The sequence below is a fragment of the Electrophorus electricus genome, chromosome 14, assembly GCF_013358815.1.
Source record: "Electrophorus electricus isolate fEleEle1 chromosome 14, fEleEle1.pri, whole genome shotgun sequence".
NCBI lineage: Eukaryota > Metazoa > Chordata > Actinopteri > Gymnotiformes > Gymnotidae > Electrophorus > Electrophorus electricus.
Genome location: NC_049548.1, coordinates 17848942 through 17867510, shown reverse-complemented (window position 1 = coordinate 17867510; position 18569 = coordinate 17848942). Strand labels below are relative to the sequence as shown.

Here is an 18569-nt window from a genome sequence, read left to right as displayed (position 1 = left end):
AGATGCTAGTTAGAAAGACAAAAAAATCTCTTGGAATGTATTAACTTCATGAGTATTTAGAGTCACTAGAGAGAGGTGTGTAATCACATAGCACTTCTTCACATGACATTTATGAGTGAGAAAATAACATGATCAGATTTGTATGCTGTATTGTCTTGGGAACAATCTTTTATGCCCTATGTTTACACCACAAAAACTTGAAATTGGAAAGTAACTCACTATGTCCCCCTTAAGAAGTACAATATCTATAATGTTGGAACTGATGCATCTATAACTACATGAGAAAAAGAATATTTGAGTAGAAAGATCAATTCTCTACCTTTCCAAGCATGTAACACGTGTAGAATTTATAAACTATACTGGTTGAGAGTCATACTTGACATAATGCCTTGATGATAATAAAAAAGGTCTACAATAGTTAAAAAGCAGTAATGTGGTGCAGAACAGTCAAACAGACTAATCTGCCAAGCTCAAAAGCAACAACAAATCTCTACAACAGATAAAAAGAAGTTAATTTGGTTCTGAACATTGGAGGAATCAGACGAGCTAATCTCAAAATGTACTTACAAGAAGGTATGTAAAGTTTTGAAATAAAGGACTATTCTCTCAATTTAACATAGGACCCGTCAGACAGTTGCTTTTCAAAGACAAAATGTATCAAGTAGTATTTAATTTTGCGAAAAGATCATCCAAATGCTACTTAAAGAAGATGCTAGTTAGATACACAAAATAATCGCTTGGAACATATTAACTTTAGGAGTATTTCTGGTCACTTGACAGAGGTGTTTCATCATATTCCACTTCTTCACATGACATATATAACTGAAAAAAGAGCATGATCAGATGTGTATGCTGTATTGTCTTGGGAACAATCTTTTAAGGATTACGTTAACACCACAAAAAAAATTATGTTCCCCAGAAAAAATACAATATCTATAATGTTGGAATTGATGCATCTATAACGACATGAGAAAGAAGATGCTAGTTAGAAAGACAAAAAAATCTCTTGGAATGTATTAACTTCATGAGTATTTAGAGTCACTAGAGAGAGGTGTGTAATCACATAGCACTTCTTCACATGACATTTATGAGTGAGAAAATAACATGATCAGATTTGTATGCTGTATTGTCTTGGGAACAATTTTTTATGTCCTACGTTTACACCACAAAAACTTGAAATTGGAAAGTAACCCACTATGTCCCCCTTAAGAAGTACAATATCTATAATGTTGGAATTGATGCATCTATAACAACATGAGAAAAAAGAATATTTGAGTAGAAAGATCAATTCTCTACCTTTCCAACCATGTAAAAAGTGCAGAATTTATAAACTATATTGGTTGAGAGTCATACTTGACATAATGCCTTGATGATAATAAAAAAGGTCTACAATAGTTAAAAAGTAGTTAATGTGGTGCAGAACAGTCAAACAGACTAATCTGCCAAGCTCAAAAGCAACAACAAATCTCTACAACAGATAAAAAGAAGTTAATTTGGTTCTGAACATTGGAGGAATCAGACTAGCTAATCTCAAAATGTACTTACAACAAGGTAGGTAAAGTTTTGAAATAAAGGACTATTCCCTCAATTTAACATAGGACCCTTCAGAGAGTTGCTTTTCAAAGACAAAATGTATCAAGTAGTATTTAATTTTGCGAAAAGATCATCCAAATGCTACTTAAAGAAGATGCTAGTTAGATACACAAAATAATCGCTTGGAACAGTATTAACTTTAGGAGTATTTCTGGTCACTTGACAGAAGGTGTTTCATCATATTCCACTTCTTCACATGACATATATAACTGAAAAAAGAGCATGATCACATGTGTATGCTGTATTGTCTTGGGAACAATCTTTTAAGGATTACGTTAACACCACAAAAAAAATTATGTTCCCCGAGAAAAAATACAATATCTATAATGTTGGAATTGATGCATCTATAACGACATGAGAAAGAAGATGCTAGTTAGAAAGACAAAAAAATCTCTTGGAATGTATTAACTTCATGAGTATTTAGAGTCACTAGAGAGAGGTGTGTAATCACATAGCACTTCTTCACATGACATTTATGAGTGAGAAAATAACATGATCAGATTTGTATGCTGTATTGTCTTGGGAACAATTTTTTATGTCCTACGTTTACACCACAAAAACTTGAAATTGGAAAGTAACCCACTATGTCCCCCTTAAGAAGTACAATATCTATAATGTTGGAATTGATGCATCTATAACAACATGAGAAAAAAGAATATTTGAGTAGAAAGATCAATTCTCTACCTTTCCAACCATGTAAAAAGTGCAGAATTTATAAACTATATTGGTTGAGAGTCATACTTGACATAATGCCTTGATGATAATAAAAAAGGTCTACAATAGTTAAAAAGTAGTTAATGTGGTGCAGAACAGTCAAACAGACTAATCTGCCAAGCTCAAAAGCAACAACAAATCTCTACAACAGATAAAAAGAAGTTAATTTGGTTCTGAACATTGGAGGAATCAGACTAGCTAATCTCAAAATGTACTTACAACAAGGTAGGTAAAGTTTTGAAATAAAGGACTATTCCCTCAATTTAACATAGGACCCTTCAGAGAGTTGCTTTTCAAAGACAAAATGTATCAAGTAGTATTTAAATTTGCGAAAAGATCATCCAAATGCTCCTTAAAGAAGATGCTAGTTGGATAGACAAAATAATCTCTTGGAACGTATTAATTTTAGGAGTATTTCTGGTCACTTGACAGAAGTGTTTCATCATATTCCACTTCTTCACATGACATATATAACTGAAAAAAGAGCATGATCACATGTGTATGCTGTATTGTCTTGGGAACAATCTTTTAAGGATTACGTTAACACCACAAAAAAAATTATGTTCCCGAGAAAAAATACAATATCTATAATGTTGGAATTGATGCATCTATAACAACATGAGAAAGAAGATGCTAGTTAGAAAGACAAAAAAATCTCTTGGAATGTATTAACTTCATGAGTATTTAGAGTCACTAGAGAGAGGTGTGTAATCACATAGCACTTCTTCACATGACATTTATGAGTGAGAAAATAACATGATCAGATTTGTATGCTGTATTGTCTTGGGAACAATCTTTTATGCCCTATGTTTACACCACAAAAACTTGAAATTGGAAAGTAACTCACTATGTCCCCCTTAAGAAGTACAATATCTATAATGTTGGAATTGATGCATTAATAACTACATGAGAAAAAGAATATTTGAGTAGAAAGATCAATTCTCTACCTTTCCAAGCATGTAACACGTGTAGAATTTATAAACTATACTGGTTGACAGACATATTTGACATAATGCCTTGATGATAATAAAAAAGGTCTACAATAGTTAAAAAGCAGTAAATGTGGTGCAGAACAGTCAAACAGACTAATCTGCCAAGCTCAAAAGCAACAACAAATCTCTACAACAGATAAAAAGAAGTTAATTTGGTTCTGAACATTGGAGGAATCAGACTAGCTAATCTCAAAATGTACTTACAAGAAGGTATGTAAAGTTTTGAAATAAAGGACTATTCTCTCAATTTAACATAGGACCCGTCAGACAGTTGCTTTTCAAAGACAAAATGTATCAAGTAGTATTTAATTTTGCGAAAAGATCATCCAAATGCTACTTAAAGAAGATGCTAGTTAGATACACAAAATAATCGCTTGGAACATATTAACTTTAGGAGTATTTCTGGTCACTTGACAGAGGTGTTTCATCATATTCCACTTCTTCACATGACATATATAACTGAAAAAAGAGCATGATCAGATGTGTATGCTGTATTGTCTTGGGAACAATCTTTTAAGGATTACGTTAACACCACAAAAAAAATTATGTTCCCCAGAAAAAATACAATATCTATAATGTTGGAATTGATGCATCTATAACGACATGAGAAAGAAGATGCTAGTTAGAAAGACAAAAAAATCTCTTGGAATGTATTAACTTCATGAGTATTTAGAGTCACTAGAGAGAGGTGTGTAATCACATAGCACTTCTTCACATGACATTTATGAGTGAGAAAATAACATGATCAGATTTGTATGCTGTATTGTCTTGGGAACAATTTTTTATGTCCTACGTTTACACCACAAAAACTTGAAATTGGAAAGTAACCCACTATGTCCCCCTTAAGAAGTACAATATCTATAATGTTGGAATTGATGCATCTATAACAACATGAGAAAAAAGAATATTTGAGTAGAAAGATCAATTCTCTACCTTTCCAACCATGTAAAAAGTGCAGAATTTATAAACTATATTGGTTGAGAGTCATACTTGACATAATGCCTTGATGATAATAAAAAAGGTCTACAATAGTTAAAAAGTAGTTAATGTGGTGCAGAACAGTCAAACAGACTAATCTGCCAAGCTCAAAAGCAACAACAAATCTCTACAACAGATAAAAAGAAGTTAATTTGGTTCTGAACATTGGAGGAATCAGACAAGCTAATCTCAAAATGTACTTACAACAAGGTAGGTAAAGTTTTGAAATAAAGGACTATTCCCTCAATTTAACATAGGACCCTTCAGAGAGTTGCTTTTCAAAGACAAAATGTATCAAGTAGTATTTAAATTTGCGAAAAGATCATCCAAATGCTCCTTAAAGAAGATGCTAGTTGGATAGACAAAATAATCTCTTGGAACGTATTAATTTTAGGAGTATTTCTGGTCACTTGACAGAAGGTGTTTCATCATATTCCACTTCTTCACATGACATATATAACTGAAAAAAGAGCATGATCACATGTGTATGCTGTATTGTCTTGGGAACAATCTTTTAAGGATTACGTTAACACCACAAAAAAAATTATGTTCCCGAGAAAAAATACAATATCTATAATGTTGGAATTGATGCATCTATAACGACATGAGAAAGAAGATGCTAGTTAGAAAGACAAAAAAATCTCTTGGAATGTATTAACTTCATGAGTATTTAGAGTCACTAGAGAGAGGTGTGTAATCACATAGCACTTCTTCACATGACATTTATGAGTGAGAAAATAACATGATCAGATTTGTATGCTGTATTGTCTTGGGAACAATTTTTTATGTCCTACGTTTACACCACAAAAACTTGAAATTGGAAAGTAACCCACTATGTCCCCCTTAAGAAGTACAATATCTATAATGTTGGAATTGATGCATCTATAACAACATGAGAAAAAAGAATATTTGAGTAGAAAGATCAATTCTCTACCTTTCCAACCATGTAAAAAGTGCAGAATTTATAAACTATATTGGTTGAGAGTCATACTTGACATAATGCCTTGATGATAATAAAAAAGGTCTACAATAGTTAAAAAGCAGTTAATGTGGTGCAGAACAGTCAAACAGACTAATCTGCCAAGCTCAAAAGCAACAACAAATCTCTACAACAGATAAAAAGAAGTTAATTTGGTTCTGAACATTGGAGGAATCAGACAAGCTAATCTCAAAATGTACTTACAACAAGGTAGGTAAAGTTTTGAAATAAAGGACTATTCCCTCAATTTAACATAGGACCCTTCAGAGAGTTGCTTTTCAAAGACAAAATGTATCAAGTAGTATTTAAATTTGGGAAAAGATCATACAAATGCTCCTTAAGTAGGATGCTGTATTGTCTTGAGAACAATCTTTTATGCCCTACGTTTACACCACAAAAACTTGAAATTGGAAAGTAACCCACTATGTCCCCCTTAAGAAGCACAATATCTATAATGTTGGAACTGATGCATCTATAACTACATGAGAAAAAGAATATTTGAGTAGAAAGATCAATTCTCTACCTTTCCAAGCATGTAACACGTGTAGAATTTATAAACTATAATGGTTGACAGACATATTTGACATAATGCCTTGATGATAATAAAAAAGGTCTACAATAGTTAAAAAGCAGTAAATGTGGTGCAGAACAGTCAAACAGACTAATCTGCCAAGCTCAAAAGCAACAACAAATCTCTACAACAGATAAAAAGAAGTTAATTTGGTTCTGAACATTGGAGGAATCAGACGAGCTAATCTCAAAATGTACTTACAAGAATGTATGTAAAGTTTTGAAATAAAGGACTATTCTCTCAATTTAACATAGGACCCTTCAGACAGTTGCTTTTCAAAGACAAAATGTATCAAGTAGTATTTAAATTTGGGAAAAAATCATCCAAATGCTACTTAAAGAAGATGCTAGTTAGATAGACAAAATAATCGCTTGGAACGTATTAACTTTAGGAGTATTTCTGGTCACTTGACAGAGGTGTTTCATCATATTCCACTTCTTCACATGACATATATAACTGAAAAAAGAGCATGATCAGATGTGTATGCTGTATTGTCTTGGGAACAATCTTTTATGTCATAAGTTTACACCACAAAAACTTGAAATTGGAAAGTAACCCACTATGTCCCCCTTAAGAAGTACAATATCTATAATATTGGAATTGATGCAACTATAACAACATGAGAAAAAAGAATATTTGAGTAGAAAGATCAATTCTCTACCTTTCCAACCATGTAAAAAGTGCAGAATTTATAAACTATACTGGTTGACAGACATATTTGACATAATGCCTTGATGATAATAAAAAAGGTCTACAATAGTTAAAAAGCAGTAAATGTGGTGCAGAACAGTCAAACAGACTAATCTGCCAAGCTCAAAAGCAACAACAAATCTCTACAACAGATAAAAAGAAGTTAATTTGGTTCTGAACATTGGAGGAATCAGACGAGCTAATCTCAAAATGTACTTACAAGAAGGTATGTAAAGTTTTGAAATAAAGGACTATTCTCTCAATTTAACATAGGACCCGTCAGACAGTTGCTTTTCAAAGACAAAATGTATCAAGTAGTATTTAATTTTGCGAAAAGATCATCCAAATGCTACTTAAAGAAGATGCTAGTTAGATACACAAAATAATCGCTTGGAACATATTAACTTTAGGAGTATTTCTGGTCACTTGACAGAGGTGTTTCATCATATTCCACTTCTTCACATGACATATATAACTGAAAAAAGAGCATGATCAGATGTGTATGCTGTATTGTCTTGGGAACAATCTTTTAAGGATTATGTTAACACCACAAAAAAATTTATGTTCCCCAGAAAAAATACAATATCTATAATGTTGGAATTGATGCATCTATAACGACATGAGAAAGAAGATGCTAGTTAGAAAGACAAAAAAATCTCTTGGAATGTATTAACTTCATGAGTATTTAGAGTCACTAGAGAGAGGTGTGTAATCACATAGCACTTCTTCACATGACATTTATGAGTGAGAAAATAACATGATCAGATTTGTATGCTGTATTGTCTTGGGAACAATTTTTTATGTCCTACGTTTACACCACAAAAACTTGAAATTGGAAAGTAACCCACTATGTCCCCCTTAAGAAGTACAATATCTATAATGTTGGAATTGATGCATCTATAACAACATGAGAAAAAAGAATATTTGAGTAGAAAGATCAATTCTCTACCTTTCCAACCATGTAAAAAGTGCAGAATTTATAAACTATATTGGTTGAGAGTCATACTTGACATAATGCCTTGATGATAATAAAAAAGGTCTACAATAGTTAAAAAGTAGTTAATGTGGTGCAGAACAGTCAAACAGACTAATCTGCCAAGCTCAAAAGCAACAACAAATCTCTACAACAGATAAAAAGAAGTTAATTTGGTTCTGAACATTGGAGGAATCAGACTAGCTAATCTCAAAATGTACTTACAACAAGGTAGGTAAAGTTTTGAAATAAAGGACTATTCCCTCAATTTAACATAGGACCCTTCAGAGAGTTGCTTTTCAAAGACAAAATGTATCAAGTAGTATTTAAATTTGCGAAAAGATCATCCAAATGCTCCTTAAAGAAGATGCTAGTTGGATAGACAAAATAATCTCTTGGAACGTATTAATTTTAGGAGTATTTCTGGTCACTTGACAGAAGTGTTTCATCATATTCCACTTCTTCACATGACATATATAACTGAAAAAAGAGCATGATCACATGTGTATGCTGTATTGTCTTGGGAACAATCTTTTAAGGATTACGTTAACACCACAAAAAAAATTAGGTTCCCCAGAAAAAATACAATATCTATAATGTTGGAATTGACGCATCTATAACGACATGAGAAAGAAGATGCTAGTTAGAAAGACAAAAAAATCTCTTGGAATGTATTAACTTCATGAGTATTTAGAGTCACTAGAGAGAGGTGTGTAATCACATAGCACTTCTTCACATGACATTTATGAGTGAGAAAATAACATGATCAGATTTGTATGCTGTATTGTCTTGGGAACAATTTTTTATGTCCTACGTTTACACCACAAAAACTTGAAATTGGAAGGTAACCCACTATGTCCCCCTTAAGAAGTACAATATCTATAATGTTGGAATTGATGCATCTATAACAACATGAGAAAAAAGAATATTTGAGTAGAAAGATCAATTCTCTACCTTTCCAACCATGTAAAAAGTGCCGAATTTATAAACTATATTGGTTGAGAGTCATACTTGACATAATGCCTTGATGATAATAAAAAAGGTCTACAATAGTTAAAAAGCAGTTAATGTGGTGCAGAACAGTCAAACAGACTAATCTGCCAAGCTCAAAAGCAACAACAAATCTCTACAACAGATAAAAAGAAGTTAATTTGGTTCTGAACATTGGAGGAATCAGACAAGCTAATCTCAAAATGTACTTAAAACATGGTAGGTAAAGTTTTGAAATAAAGGACTACTCCCTCAATTTAACATAGGACCCTTCAGACAGTTGCTTTTCAAAGACAAAATGTATCAAGTAGTATTTAAATTTGGGAAAAGATCATCCAAATGCTACTTAAAGAAGATGCTAGTTAGATAGACAAAATAATCGCTTGGAATGTATTAACTTTAGGAGTATTTCTGGTCACTTGATAGAGGTGTTTCATCATATTCCACTTCACATGACATATATAACTGAAAAAAGAGCATGATCAGATGTGTATGCTGTATTGTCTTGGGAACAATCTTTTATGTCCTACGTTTACACCACAAAAACTTGAAATTGGAAAGTAACTCACTATGTCCCCCTTAAAAAAGACAATATCTATAATGTTGGAATTCATGCATCTATAACAACATGAGAAAGAAGACTATTTGAGTAGAAAGATCAATTCTCTACCTTTGCAACCATGTAAAAAGTGCAGAATTTATAAACTATATTGGTTGACAGACATATTTGACATAATGCCTTGATGATAATAAAAAAGGTCTACAATAGTTAAAAAGCAGTTAATGTGGTGCAGAACAGTCAAACAGACTAATCTGCCAAGCTCAAAAGCAACAACAAATCTCTACAACAGATAAAAAGAAGTTAATTTGGTTCTGAACATTGGAGGAATTAGACAAGCTAATCTCAAAATGTACTTACAACAAGGTAGGTAAAGTTTTGAAATAAAGGACTATTCCCTCAATTTAACATTGGACCCTTCAGACAGTTGCTTTTCAAAGACAAAATGTATCAAGTAGTATTAAAATTTGGGAAAAGATCATACAAATGCTCCTTAAGTAGGATGCTGTATTGTCTTGAGAACAATCTTTTATGCCCTACGTTTACACCACAAAAACTTGAAATTGGAAAATAACTCACTATTTCCCCCTTAAGAAGCACAATATCTATAATGTTGGAATTGATGCATCTATAACTACATGAGAAAAAGAATATTTGAGTAGAAAGATCAATTCTCTACCTTTCCAAGCATGTAACACGTGTAGAATTTATAAACTATACTGGTTGACAGACATATTTGACATAATGCCTTGATGATAATAAAAAAGGTCTACAATAGTTAAAAAGCAGTAAATGTGGTGCAGAACAGTCAAACAGACTAATCTGCCAAGCTCAAAAGCAACAACAAATCTCTACAACAGATAAAAAGAAGTTAATTTGGTTCTGAACATTGGAGGAATCAGACGATCTAATCTCAAAATGTACTTACAAGAAGGTATGTAAAGTTTTGAAATAAAGGACTATTCTCTCAATTTAACATAGGACCCTTCAGACAGTTGCTTTTCAAAGACAAAATGTATCAAGTAGTATTTAAATTTGGGAAAAGATCATCCAAATGCTACTTAAAGAAGATGCTAGTTAGATAGACAAAATAATCGCTTGGAATGTATTAACTTTAGGAGTATTTCTGGTCACTTGACAGAGGTGTTTCATCATATTCCACTTCTTCACATGACATATATAACTGAAAAAAGAGCATGATCACATGTGTATGCTGTATTGTCTTGGGAACAATCTTTTAAGGATTACGTTAACACCACAAAAAAAATTAGGTTCCCCAGAAAAAATACAATATCTATAATGTTGGAATTGACGCATCTATAACGACATGAGAAAGAAGATGCTAGTTAGAAAGACAAAAAAATCTCTTGGAATGTATTAACTTCATGAGTATTTAGAGTCACTAGAGAGAGGTGTGTAATCACATAGCACTTCTTCACATGACATTTATGAGTGAGAAAATAACATGATCAGATTTGTATGCTGTATTGTCTTGGGAACAATTTTTTATGTCCTACGTTTACACCACAAAAACTTGAAATTGGAAGGTAACCCACTATGTCCCCCTTAAGAAGTGCAATATCTATAATGTTGGAATTGATGCATCTATAACAACATGAGAAAAAAGAATATTTGAGTAGAAAGATCAATTCTCTACCTTTCCAACCATGTAAAAAGTGCCGAATTTATAAACTATATTGGTTGAGAGTCATACTTGACATGATGCCTTGATGATAATAAAAAAGGTCTACAATAGTTAAAAAGCAGTTAATGTGGTGCAGAACAGTCAAACAGACTAATCTGCCAAGCTCAAAAGCAACAACAAATCTCTACAACAGATAAAAAGAAGTTAATTTGGTTCTGAACATTGGAGGAATCAGACAAGCTAATCTCAAAATGTATTTACAACAAGGTAGGTAAAGTTTTGAAATAAAGGACTACTCCCTCAATTTAACATAGGACCCTTCAGACAGTTGCTTTTCAAAGACAAAATGTATCAAGTAGTATTTAAATTTGGGAAAAGATCATACAAATGCTCCTTAAGTAGGATGCTGTATTGTCTTGGGAACAATCTTTTATGCCCTACGTTTACACCACAAAAACTTGAAATTGGAAAGTAACTCACTATGTCCCCCTTAAGAAGTACAATATCTATAATGTTGGAATTGATGCATCTATAACTACATGAGAAAAAGAATATTTGAGTAGAAAGATCAATTCTCTACCTTTCCAAGCATGTAACACGTGTAGAATTTATAAACTATACTGGTTGACAGACATATTTGACATAATGCCTTGATGATAATAAAAAAGGTCTACAATAGTTAAAAAGCAGTAAATGTGGTGCAGAACAGTCAAACAGACTAATCTGCCAAGCTCAAAAGCAACAACAAATCTCTACAACAGATAAAAAGAAGTTAATTTGGTTCTGAACATTGGAGGAATCAGACGAGCTAATCTCAAAATGTACTTACAAGAAGGGATGTAAAGTTTTGAAATAAAGGGCTATTCTCTCAATTTAACATAGGACCCTTCAGACAGTTGCTTTTCAAAGACCAAATGTATCAAGTAGTATTTAAATTTGGGAAAAGATCATCCAAATGCTACTTAAAGAAGATGCTAGTTAGATAGACAAAATAATCGCTTGGAATGTATTAACTTTAGGAGTATTTCTGGTCACTTGATAGAGGTGTTTCATCATATTCCACTTCACATGACATATATAACTGAAAAAAGAGCATGATCAGATGTGTATGCTGTATTGTCTTGGGAACAATCTTTTATGTCCTACGTTTACACCACAAAAACTTGAAATTGGAAAGTAACTCACTATGTCCCCCTTAAAAAAGACAATATCTATAATGTTGGAATTCATGCATCTATAACAACATGAGAAAGAAGACTATTTGAGTAGAAAGATCAATTCTCTACCTTTGCAACCATGTAAAAAGTGCAGAATTTATAAACTATATTGGTTGACAGACATATTTGACATAATGCCTTGATGATAATAAAAAAGGTCTACAATAGTTAAAAAGCAGTTAATGTGGTGCAGAACAGTCAAACAGACTAATCTGCCAAGCTCAAAAGCAACAACAAATCTCTACAACAGATAAAAAGAAGTTAATTTGGTTCTGAACATTGGAGGAATCAGACAAGCTAATCTCAAAATGTATTTACAACAAGGTAGGTAAAGTATTGAAATAAAGGACTATTCCCTCAATTTAACATAGGACCCTTCAGACAGTTGCTTTTCAAAGACAAAATGTATCAAGTAGTATTTAAATTTGGGAAAAGATCATCCAAATGCTACTTAAAGAAGATGCTAGTTAGATAGACAAAATAATCGCTTGGAACGTATTAACTTTAGGAGTATTTCTGGTCACTTGACAGAGGTGTTTCATCATATTCCACTTCACATGACATAGATAACTGAAAAAAGAGCATGATCAGATGTGTATGCTGTATTGTCTTGGGAACAATCTTTTATGTCCTACGTTTACACCACAAAAACTTGAAATTGGAAAGTAACTCACTATGTCCCCCTTAAAAAATACAATATCTATAATGTTGGAATTCATGCATCTATAACAGCATGAGAAAGAAGACTATTTGAGTAGAAAGATCAATTCTATACCTTTGCAACCATGTGTCAAATGTCTATAACATATAAAAAGAAGGTAATTTGGTTCTGAACAATCGAAAAATCAGACGAGCTAATCTCAAAATCTAGTCCCTGCAATTAATGCAAAGCTTTGAAATAAAGGACTGTTTTCTCAATTTCTTCATGAAAAAGCTTTTGCTTTGATTTATTAATGATAATGAGTCTGGCTGGTTTTAAACTATAACCATCAGCTCCAGTCAGAATGGCCGAGCAGTCTAAGGCGCCAGACTCAAGAGGATCATTCTTCCCTATAGTGGGGCTTTCTGGTCTCCAAATGGAGGCGTGGGTTCAAATCCCACTTCTGACAGTTGCTTTTCAAAGACAAAATGTATCAAGTAGTATTTAAATTTGCGAAAAGATCATCCAAATGCTCCTTAAAGAAGATGCTAGTTGGATAGACAAAATAATCTCTTGGAACGTATTAATTTTAGGAGTATTTCTGGTCACTTGACAGAGGTGTTTCATCATATTCCACTTCTTCACATGACATATATAACTGAAAAAAGAGCATGATCACATGTGTATGCTGTATTGTCTTGGGAACAATCTTTTAAGGATTACGTTAACACCGCAAAAAAAATTATGTTCCCGAGAAAAAATACAATATCTATAATGTTGGAATTGATGCATCTATAACGACATGAGAAAGAAGATGCTAGTTAGAAAGACAAAAAAATCTCTTGGAATGTATTAACTTCATGAGTATTTAGAGTCACTAGAGAGAGGTGTGTAATCACATAGCACTTCTTCACATGACATTTATGAGTGAGAAAATAACATGATCAGATTTGTATGCTGTATTGTCTTGGGAACAATTTTTTATGTCCTACGTTTACACCACAAAAACTTGAAATTGGAAAGTAACCCACTATGTCCCCCTTAAGAAGTACAATATCTATAATGTTGGAATTGATGCATCTATAACAACATGAGAAAAAAGAATATTTGAGTGGAAAGATCAATTCTCTACCTTTCCAACCATGTAAAAAGTGCAGAATTTAAAACTATATTGGTTGAGAGTCATACTTGACATAATGCCTTGATGATAATAAAAAAGGTCTACAATAGTTAAAAAGCAGTTAATGTGGTGCAGAACAGTCAAACAGACTAATCTGCCAAGCTCAAAAGCAACAACAAATCTCTACAACAGATAAAAAGAAGTTAATTTGGTTCTGAACATTGGAGGAATCAGACAAGCTAATCTCAAAATGTACTTACAACAAAGTAGGTAAAGTTTTGAAATAAAGGACTATTCCCTCAATTTAACATAGGACCCTTCAGACAGTTGCTTTTCCAAGATAAAATGTATCAAGTAGTATTTAAATTTTGGAAAAGATCATCCAAATGCTACTTAAAGAAGATGCTAGTTAGATAGACAAAATAATCGCTTGGAACTTATTAACTTTAGGAGTATTTCTGGACCACAAAAACTTGAAATTGGAAAGTAACTCACTATGTCCCCCTTAAAAAATACAATATCTATAATGTTGGAATTCATGCATCTATAACAACATGAGAAAGAAGACTATTTGAGTAGAAAGATCAATTATATACCTTTGCAACCATGTGTCAAATGTCTATAACATATAAAAAGAAGGTAATTTGGTTCTGAACAATCGAAAAATCAGACGAGCTAATTTCAAAATGTAGTCCCTGCAATTAATGCAAAGCTTTGAAATAAAGGACTGTTCTCTCAATTTCTTCATGAAAAAGCTTTTGCTTTGATTTATTAATGATAATTAGTCTGGCTGGTTTTAAACTATCACCATGCATTCCAGTCAGAATGGCCGAGTGGTCTAAGGCTCTAGATGCAGGAGGATCATTCTTTCCTATAGTGGGGCTTTCTGGTTTCCAAATGGAGGTGTGGGTTCAAATCCCACTTTTGACAATCTCTTTTCAAAAACAAAATGTATCAAGTAGTATTTAAATTTGGGAAAAGATCATCCAAATGCTCCTTAAAGAAGATGCTAGTTAGATAGACCAAATAATCTCTTGGAACGTATTAATTTTAGGAGTATTTCTGGTCACTTGACAGAGGTGTTTCATCATATTCCACTTCTTCACATGACATATATAACTGAAAAAAGAGCATGATCACATGTGTATGCTGTATTGTCTTGGGAATAATCTTTTATGTGCTACGTTAACACCACAATTCCTAAAATTGGAAAGTAACTCACTATGTACTCTTTAAGATAAGATCCCTTATAGAAAGAAAATCTGCAGATACTATGCCATTTTCATTTTGTTTAATTCTGTTTATGTGTTGCTGTTCATATCCATGGATTTCTGTTGTTCCCAAATGCCCAATCAGATAAACAGGATTATTTTTCTCTTCTGTCCCGAGCTTGATTGTGAGATATTTTACACCGAAGTCTGCTGAAGCCTACCTATAATCCTTTGTAGACACCTGCAAAGGCCTCTACAGAGGCCTCTGCTCTCTACACAAATCAGTGTGAAAGGACTCAGAATCTCTGTATTACCTTTTGTTTTGTTTTATTAATATTTCAAACTCAATGTTTAAACCTTTTTCCTGTAAACACTTTTTATTATCTCAGTATATTTCTCAGACTGTCAAGTCCCTTTGAATGTTATTAATATCTGCCTTTGATATTTCTATGCTTGATATGCAGAACACTATGCAGCGTGAACATAAGACCCAGACGCTGAGAGGAGCAAGATTTATTATTGGTAAATTCAAAGTCAGGGTCATTTAGGCAGTCCATAGTCATAGAACCGACTCGAATAGATCCAGGATACATTGTACACAGAAAACAAAAAAACCCACAAAAACTACAAACACTCATAATGAAAGAAACACAACTGATAATGTACAAAACAGGCTAGGAAAGGCAAGCTAGGGCAAATAGTCGCTACATACAGTGACCTGCAACAAGACTAGGGAAACACAGGGTATAATTACACAGCATGTGCTTTGTTTGCTTTGGTTTGTCTCTTTGGATTATCATCTGGTTGGTTAAGGTAGGCTCCAAGTTCACTTACTTTTGCCTTAGATTCTGTGAAATTCAAGGCTTGTTGTCTAAACCTAGTTGTTAGTTGCTTGGTAGCAGTAATTACTCAATACAGGTATAGTTTCGCCCTGACCTTAGGTGTGAATTGAGGGGTGGGCTCAGCACTTATTGAACTGACTTAAATTAGGACGACTCCGCTATGTCTGTAGCGGTAATCAACATCTGGAGGAGGTTTGGTGGTGTTCTCAATCAGTTCATCTACATCTCACCTACAGGACTTCACAAACTCAGCTAAGTATCTTCTCATATTATCTCAATCCTTTATCTCATACATCCACAAATCGAGCATCTGAAATGTGCTTCACAATTCCTGTCCACATATCCCACAGATCTCCTCGACACAATCATAGACGTTGCAATCTCAGCAACCTCACTGACTCACAACGCTTCACACCATCACATATCGTGGTGGCAGGAGGGCTCTGGAACTGCCAATCTGCTGTCCAGAAATCTGACTTCATCTCAGCATTAGCATCCCTCCACTTCCTACACTTCCTGGCTCTAGCAGAAACATGGATCACCCCTGAGAACTCGGCGACTCCGGCTGCCCTGTCCTCTGCCTTTTCATTTACCCATTCTCCGAGGCGTCTCGGCAGGGGTGGTGGCACAGGTTTACTAATGTCTCGAGAGTGCCGTTTCACTCCAGTTTCCTTCTCTACACTTTCCATCTCTTCTTTTTTTTCCATCTCTTCTTTTGAATTTCATGCCATTAGTGTCTTTCCCCACTAAACGTCTTATCCTTGTGCCTAGATCACTTTCAAGTTTCAAGTTTGGTTTATTTGTCACATACATAGTCATACACAGTATAACTCACAGTGAAATGCTGCTAAAGCTGCCAAACAGTCATCTGTTTTGATTCTTCTAGACCTTTCAGCAGCCTTTGACACAGTGAACCACAACATTCTTCTCTCTGTTCTTTCCAGGCTTGGTGTGACTGGCTCTGCTTGGAGATGGTTTCAGTCCTATCTGGTTGGCAATCCTATCAGGTGACATGGAGAGGATCCACATCCAAACCGTGTAGACTCTCCACTGATGTTCCACAAGGCTCAGTATTGGGCCTCCTTCTCTTCTCTTTGTATACTCGTTCTCTTGGTGATGTAATATCTTCTCATGGTTTCTCCTACCATTGCTATGTCCATGACAATCAATTATTTATTTCTTTTCCACCCCGACACGCAGGTCTCCAGACGTATCTTGGCATGCTTGACTGACATCGTGTCATGGATGACAGCCCACCACTTGAAGCTTAACCCCAGTAAAACTGAGCTTCTGTTCATCCCAGGTACTCCCAACCCTTACTACGACCTTACTGTTTCCTTTGAGAACTCCCTGGTATCACCATCCGAAGCTGCCCGTAGCCTGGGCGTAACTTTGGACAACCAGTTGTTGTTCTCAACTCATGATTCTAATCTAACCCAGTCTAGCAGATTCCTCCTTTGTAACATACGAAGGATTCGACCCTTTCTTTCGCAAGAAGCTACCCAGGTGCTTGTGCAGTCTCTTGTTATCTCAAAGCTAGACTACTGCAACTCGCTACTTGCTGGTCTTCCTCTAAGAGCCATCAAACCTCTACAACTTGTCCAGAATGCAGCAGCACGACAGGTCTTCAATCTTCCAAAGTTCACACGTTACTCCACTGCTGCGCTCCCTTCATTGGCTCCCTGTAGCTGCACGCATCAGATTCAAAACCTTGATGCTTGCCTACAAAGCCAAAAATGGACCAACCCCTTCATACATGAGGTCAATGGTCAAAGCCCGATCTGTACCTCGAGTACTTCGAACCTCAAGAACCTTGGCTTGAAATACCTTGCTTCAGGTCTCATGGACGACAAGCATCGAGACTATTTTCTGTCCTGGCTCCAAGATAGTGGAAAGAACTCCATCTTGCTGTCCGGACAGCAGAGTGACTTGCAGTCTTCAAACGCAGACTGAAGACCCATCTATTTGCACAATATTTAAAGGACAACTGACACTGCTCCCTTATTGACTGACTAATTTAGTAGTTATTGTATGGCATTATTTATACTTTTTAACAAACGCTAGTACTTATTGTTTATAGCACTTATCATTGCTTAAGATAGACCTTATATATTTTGCACTTCTAGGTATCAGCATTCATCCCTGTATTCTAGTGTTCTAGTTCATTGGTATGTTTAATTCTAACCTACTGTACTGTGCTTGGATATAGTCTATGAATAAATGACAAAGCACTTTTGTAAGTCGCGTTGGATAAGAGCGTCTGCTAAATGCCGTAAAGGTAAATGTAAATGTAAGCATAACAAGGGATAACTAGAGGGAAACTAGAAACAGATTAAACTAATGACACAGCAAAAACCAGAACAACAACATACAACATGAAACAAGAGTGGAGACAGAGACGGGTCAACCATTACAACAAAAAATGAGAGGGCTTTCTTTAGTGCTGACAAAAAGCAATCTAAGAACTCTTCGATCAACATGCAGAAAATGAACGAAGTCAATAAAATTCAACGTCTGGTAAATAATAAAATACAATCATGTACAGGTGTATAATGTTCACCTATATTTGGCCTTGGGAACATCCCTGTTCAGTGTTCAGTGATGGTCAGCCAATAGAGAAGCTCCACTTTCCTTGGTACTGATTAGGCCTATTATACACAATGATATGCAAGTATAATCAGTTGTAGATAGTGAACATATTTGTGCTAACTAAGTAGTCAGCACTTTCCTAAGTCACGTACTCGCTACTTGCGTACACGTGCTATTTACATGGAGATGTAAAAATACTGGGGGAAAGTATTCTAAGTAGCCAAATTCTAGATAAAAATATTGTATTTTAGAGCATTTTTTAATGA

The 18569-nt window shown here is 34.4% G+C and overlaps 1 non-coding gene across 1 annotated transcript; it reads left to right on the top strand.

The window, feature by feature from the left end:
• The first annotated feature begins 12899 nt into the window (after positions 1-12899).
• Positions 12900-13010, top strand: trnal-caa. Its single transcript has 2 exons — positions 12900-12937; positions 12965-13010. It is a non-coding gene; the product is annotated as a tRNA-Leu (tRNA).
• The last annotated feature ends 5559 nt before the right edge of the window (positions 13011-18569 follow it).